Below are 7015 nucleotides of genomic sequence, written 5' to 3' on the forward strand. Positions count from 1 at the left end.
GCGAACCCGGTTCCCCTGCATCGGCAGGCGGACGCGCAACCACTGCGCCACCAGGGAAGCCCCCCCTTTTTTATAAGCACAATAAAAATTGTGTTTGTAATCTATCTAGTTAAAATGCCAGACAATATTATATCTTTCTCAAAATGGGTAGATGTGAGAAACTTGAGAATTTTAAAATTAGATTCAATTTAAAAAAACATAAACACTAAGCAATTAATTTAATTGAATGCCAATTAAAATACGTGCATGAAAGGAGGGTGATATGAATTGTTCACCCAAATATTGAATCACCTGGTTAACCACTACAATAATGAACATTACTACTATGACTCTGATGAAAGCCCATGAACTTGAGGGTTGGAACAGCTCCGTCTGGCATTTAATCACACAAGAAGAGACAGTGCAGTGCTGTGATGAAGAGTGTAAGGTCTGGGGCCACAGTGTCTAGGTGTGACCTCTGGCTTCTCCACTAACTAGCTGTGTTATCTTGGATAATTTAATTAACCTCTCTGTTCCTCAGTTTACTCATCTGTAAAATGAGGATAATGTCAGTACCTTATGAAGCTGTTAAAGAAGGTCTTCACTTATGAAGCACTGAGAACAATGCTAAGTACAACAGTCATAATGATCATTTCTATTGCCTTGCTTTTTCTCTCAGCTTGAATGTATTGCCTAGTCCCAATGAAATCGAAACTCATATGTACAATATAAATATAATTAAAAATGTTTGTACCCCCTCAGCATAAAGCAGCATAATAAAAACTCCTTGAATTGCATAAATACAATATTGTATATTATATGTCAATAGGATTTTTACTTGTAGAAATAATATAAGCATAGTGGTAAAAAAAATCTAACTAATGACCTATCACATGAATAAATATATTATTACTCATCTTTCTTTGAGTTAATTTTCTAGGGAATCTCACATCCAACACACACACACACACACACACACACACACACATTCATAGCATCTTTGAGGCCACCTAGGTAAAGGGAGAAAGAAGACTTTGGATCATGATTGGTTTGGCTTTAATACTATGACGATTCTACTCAATACCTGATACCTTTGATCTGAATATAGTACATACATGAGCTACTATGCTACAATTTTAAATTCATCAAATTTTAGTTTCATTTTTCAAAGAAAATTAGATTGACATTTGAAAACTGTAAGAGCTGTATGTTTAAGGCAATTTTATCTAAATAGATATGTTATTTGACTGTTAAATCTCTTTTGTATATTTTGATTACTTTGTCATGTCCAGTGTTTTAATACTTCAACTTCTCTGGGGGTAGGGACAAGCACCAGTGAATAACTGGACCTCAAACATTTCTATTTCTCCCAACAGACTTGATGTTCTGCCTTCGTTTTCTCAGGCAATAGGTTGCTATTTTAGAAAAGTAAAACACACACACTAACTTTGAAGATTGTTTTTCCAAACCCCAAATATCTTAGTCCCAGAAAAGGCAGTATTGAACAACCGCGTTTGCTTTCCTGGTAAAACTATTTCAACAATAAATTTGTACTTACTAGGGAAAAATAGCAGAATCCATCTGACAGAGTCATTGAATGGATAATGCAGAAAATATCTTTCCCTTAGAAATTTCCCTCATTTAAATAGAAATAGAACTATGAAATTGTTCAGAACTCTTGGAAAATATAGTTCTTAAGGATTCTTTGAAGGAGAAATGAGAGTATTACCTGTGCTATTGTATTAAGGATACCATTTATATAGAGTAACACTTTAGACGTGTTCGGTCAGTATGATCCGAAGTATAAAGTATAAAGACGAGGTAGAAACTGTTTCCAGAAAACTCAGAATGGAAGCCTACATGTCACAAAAGAGATCAATTAGGATTACTTTTTCATATTGCCCAGTGGTTTTTCGATTTGAAAGTAAATTTCCAGAGTTCTTTTATTAAATAATAACTCTTTGGTGCATGGGAGTGTTTTTGGATTGCTTGCTTTCCAGACAGAGAAACCACCTCACAGCTAAATGTTAGAAATCACTGAGAAATAACACAGCGAAAGCATCTCTGAAGTTTTCACGTAAGTCAAGTCAAAAAATATGATTCCATTTAGAAAATAATCAATTGACAAACATCTTTTGCAGAATACAACTATTACTTAAAACAACGATGCATATAGACAAATTCCTTTCTACTCTGTTTTCTTCGTAAATTTAAAACATACTCTGGAAAAATCTAGCAACGCATTTCTTTTTTCAGTGGTGTCTTGGTTTTTAAGTAATGAGTGTCTTGATTTTTAAGTAACGGGAGAAAAAGACATGCAAACATATACAGTCTAAGTACGAACGATGGAAACTGAATTTCTCCCTAACAGGGCAAGTCTTTTCACCAGATTCCTTTCTAAACCTGAACAAAATGTCATCTCTATAACTCTCTTGAGCATATGCCGTACTAAAAAACAGATGCCTTGATATTAAGAATACATTTAGAAACTGAGAAATTTCTGAATTTAAAGGATGATACAGTAGAACATATCAGTCACAGAAATGACTTGTTCCTTTTGCGGGGGTCAGAGCAAAAAGGGAAATAAAGCATTTTTGTTAAGATATATAATCTCATCTTGTTTTATGTGGTGAATTTTTGAAAAACACCTAAAACAGTAGAAACTCAGTCACCATCGCTACCAGTCTTTGAACTCTCCATCGGGAGGAAAAGGCAAAAGGGTGGGAAGAGGAAAGGTTCAATCATCTAGGTCCCATCCATAGACTCATTATCATAACAAAAAGTACCAGAGGAAAGAGTTCAAAGTATAAGAGCTGGGTGATTGAAAATCTATGATTACAGCCCAATTCACTCTATTTTCTCCTTTTCTTTGACTTCCAAAAATCCATTTTCTGTAGTTGGCCATTTGCCCCAAAAAGGATGGGGGAGGGATTGTTATAATTCTCAACTTAAACAATTATTGCAATCCCTCTCATTCATTCTGTAAAATGTGAGAATTTCCATCCATTTCAGTTCTTTTCAGGATATGTTGAAACGGTCCTTCCTTTTTTCCCTGTACTTCAGTACTTAAAGGAGAAGTGTCTTAGGGCTGTAACATGTTTTCTTCCATCCCGATTCTCCCTGTGACTTCTGTCTTTCCTTCCTTTTTAATGGTGTGCGATTTATCTGGGGGCGGGATGGGGTCACCGAGGGAGTGTTCTTTGTTAAAGGCTGTTTTCTCCCCAGGGCTCGATTGCCCTCTAGTGGCTCAGAACCAAAATTTGGAGGCTTCCACCATCTGGAAAGAAAAAGGCACCATTTTAAGGAATGTTCGTGCTGAGTTATCACCGCGATTTTGTCTCACCAAGAGAAGACGTAATCTCTGTATTTAGCCAGATTTTTTATGCTTTCTGCCTGAACCAGTTAAAAGTACTTGGATTCCTTTATGACATGGCGGATTCTTGACTACTTTCCATTTTTCTTCCTTCTTACCCCTCTTTCCCTCCCTGTCTTCTTTCCTTCAACAGTCAATTTAATGAAAGGAGGACTTGTGTAGTGTGGATATTTAAGGTCTATAATGAGTTACAAAACTGCTTGGAGTCATTTCTTATTCTCACCCACAAAAAATTTGAGCTGGAGTATTAAACCTAGACATTGGGTGGGGTAAAGTCGGAGAATGCAGCGCCCTGACTAAACTTTAAAGACCGTGAGTTATTCCTCTATAAGAAACTCATATTTGTATGCTGATCATTTCTACAGAGGTCATCAGAAAACTAAAGGGTAAGAACACACCCCATTTTACCAAAGAGAGACTCAGTTTAAGCCTCTTGTTGTGTGATTCCTTTTTTGTTCTCAGAGTGAATTGGTTTGTATGATATGGTCACCTGGTTAGCAGCTCTCAAATCTTACTACATAAATGCCCTAAGAGCAAACATAGTGCTTTCCTTTTTTCCCCCTCTGGGAATTATTAACAAGTAGCAAAAATACTATAAACAAAGAGAAAAACAGAGGAGCAAACTCACCACCCATGGCCATTTAATTCATTTTTTTATTGTTCTACAGTGAAATGCTCCTTACCCAAACATTCTGCAATGTGAGGATAAAGGAACCCTAGAATTGACACTTTCACAATTTGTAACATAAATCCTTAGCCTGTTATAAGCATTACAAACTTTCATCTATATAAATAAGAAACATAGATTGCTGTCTTCACACCCTTCTTTGTAACAGGCATGTTTGAAAAGTAAGGGGGACAGGCAGGGCTAGAGCAAGTCAGGCTTTATAGGTTGTCCACATTTCTGTAATTGCACCCATCTTGCTTGCTTTCTTTTTTTTTTTTTAACGAAAGCTTGTATTTTAATGGCATAGTTACGGAAAATATTCAGCACACTGCTTCCCACTTTAGAGCTTTTTAATCATGGCATTTCAAACTCCTACAATAAATTATGCTGATTTTATGGGTCTCCCTTCTTTTGTAAATCTATTGGTCACAAATTTTATTTCTTCGTTGCAATCATTTGATATAAAATTATTTTGTAGTGTGTTTATGACATGCTTATCAAATTGGCATTTAAATATTTGTTATAGTTTTATGATGCAAAATTGGATCTATGATGATTTATTTTGCTCTACTCCTACGAGAAATTTCACTGCACCCAGCTTTCTAAGTTCAGTGGACTTGGCGGTTCCATGAGAGCAGGACCCTTTCTCATTCAGGACCATGTCACCTGCTCCTAAGAACTGAGTGCTCTCAGGTAATGAGAGTTTAAAGCAACATTGGGAAAATAGTCTCTAAGTATTTTGCCCCTTAGAGATGCCTGCGTGTTGGAATAGCCCCTCAATGGCACAGCCATCTCTCCATGAGTGAGAAGGCCACACTTGTACAAACTCTGAGATGTTCACAAGAAGTTCCTTCAGTGGGAACCAGAAACCCACAGTGACGAACAGGATCCCCTCTGGTCTCCACTGCAGGGTGGCCCGTGTGGTCTCGACCTGTGACTTCTGATGGTTTGGGCTCTTTCTGGCTTCTAAGAGTGAGCGCTGTGGCACCTGCTGTTAGAGCCTGTGGTTCTGGCCATTTGCTTCCGATTATAAAGCCCTGTACACCCCTGTCTGCTCAGTCCCACTTGGGCTCTGCCGTTTCTCACCGACGCAGCACTTCTGAGTCCCACACTGCTAACCGGAAACTTCTAGAATCCCTGCCCTATTCAAGTCAGCCATGAAATGCCAGGAATGGGCTGCCTCAGCTTCATCCGTTGAGGTCACGAAATCAAATGTCATCCCTTCCCTTTGGAGAATATAAAGTATAACCGCTTTTAACTACAGAGAGGAAGTCAATCACCATTTAGCACATCTTGCCTTTTGCCTTGCGGATTTTTGTTGGCATGTATGTGGGGCAATGACGTTTGCTATTATAAGCACATTTAATAGAAAAGAAAAAGAAGAAAATGCAAATCAGAAGCCTAAAAACTGTGAGCCTGCAATCCAAATCCACGTTGCTTTGGGGGACAATCAATCAGTTAGAATGTAAAGGTCTTTGAATTCAGAATTGCCTGAAAGTGCATTACCTGTTCATTATTTTCCAGTTGTCAATATTTGTGTGAGGAGGGAAAACAGGAAATGACGTTCTTACCAAATCAAAGCTGACCAGGCTTGATACCTTCAGATAGACAAGTATGAACCATGACAGTCACCGAGCTGAAGGAAATGAAATTGGGTGAGTAGAGGCAAAAGCTCTTCATAAATCCAATAAATAAATCCATGGAAGGAATGGTGAGTGAGCCTAGATGAGTGTGTCCGGACTGATGTTTTTTAACCAAAAGAGACAAAAATTTGTCTGAGATGTCTCTCAGGTTTTTCGTCTTAACTGGTGTCAGCTTGTCATTAGGACAAATTGTTCTTACACTAATTATACTCTTACCCCTGGAAAGGAATTTTTTAAGACATATTTTCTGCAGGGTTGAAACATCAAGACTTAGAGATTAAATGAAAGCAACAGCTGTCTAACCTGCAAATGAGAGCAAAGACATATTTTCTGCAGGGTTGAAACATCAAGACTTAGAGATTAAATGAAAGCAACAGCTGTCTAACCTGCAAATGAGAGCACATTTTATAGCATTAAATTAAAGAAACAATACATTGATATGCAAGCAGTTATCCAATAAAACTTCTATTTACTGAATACATATCCACTTCTCTTTCAATATTTTATATATATATGTAGCTTTTCAAACTGTAAACTAATAATACAGATAACATGGAGCAACCAAGTCAAACAGTGATTATTTTCAAACATCTTGCTCTTTCTTCCTACCTTGGTTTCTAGCGCTGAGGCTGCTGTCCTGCAGCTCTGATGGAAAGGACCAGGAACGCGGCTCTCACTCTCGGAGTCCTGCAACAGAATCAGGTACCATCAGGATTCTCATCATTTGGGAAAAAATTTAAATGACTTCTATTTAATTTGCTCTGAGGAGACTTCTCCCTGACTTGCCACCAAACCATCCTTTAAGTATTAAATTTATTTTATTGGAGTAGAGTTGATTTACAATGCTGTGCTAATTTCTGCTGTACAGCACTGTGATTCAGTTATACATGTATATGCTTTCTTTTTCATACTCTTTTCCATGATGGTTTATCACAGGATATTGAATATAGTTCCCTGTGCTATACAGTAGGACCTTGGTGGCTATCCATCCTATATATAATGGTTTGCATCTGCTGACCCCAAACCCTCAGTCCATCCCTTCCCCACGTCCCTCCCACTTGGCAACCGCCACCAGTCTGTCCTCTATGTCTGTGAGTCTGTTTTTTTTTTTTTTTTTGAATCTTTATTGGAGTATAATTGCTTTACAATGGTCTGTTAGTTTCTGCTGTGTAACAAAGTGAATCAGCTATACGTATACATATATCCCCATATCCTCCCCTCTTGTGTCTCCCTCCCACCCTCCCTATCCCACCCCTCTAGGTGGTCACAAAGCACCGAGCTGATCTCCCTGTGCTATGCGGCTGCTTCCCACTAGCTATCTATTTTACATCTGGTAGTGTATATATGTCCATG

This window comes from Physeter macrocephalus, chromosome 7, assembly GCF_002837175.3.
Source record: "Physeter macrocephalus isolate SW-GA chromosome 7, ASM283717v5, whole genome shotgun sequence".
Taxonomy (NCBI): domain Eukaryota; kingdom Metazoa; phylum Chordata; class Mammalia; order Artiodactyla; family Physeteridae; genus Physeter; species Physeter macrocephalus.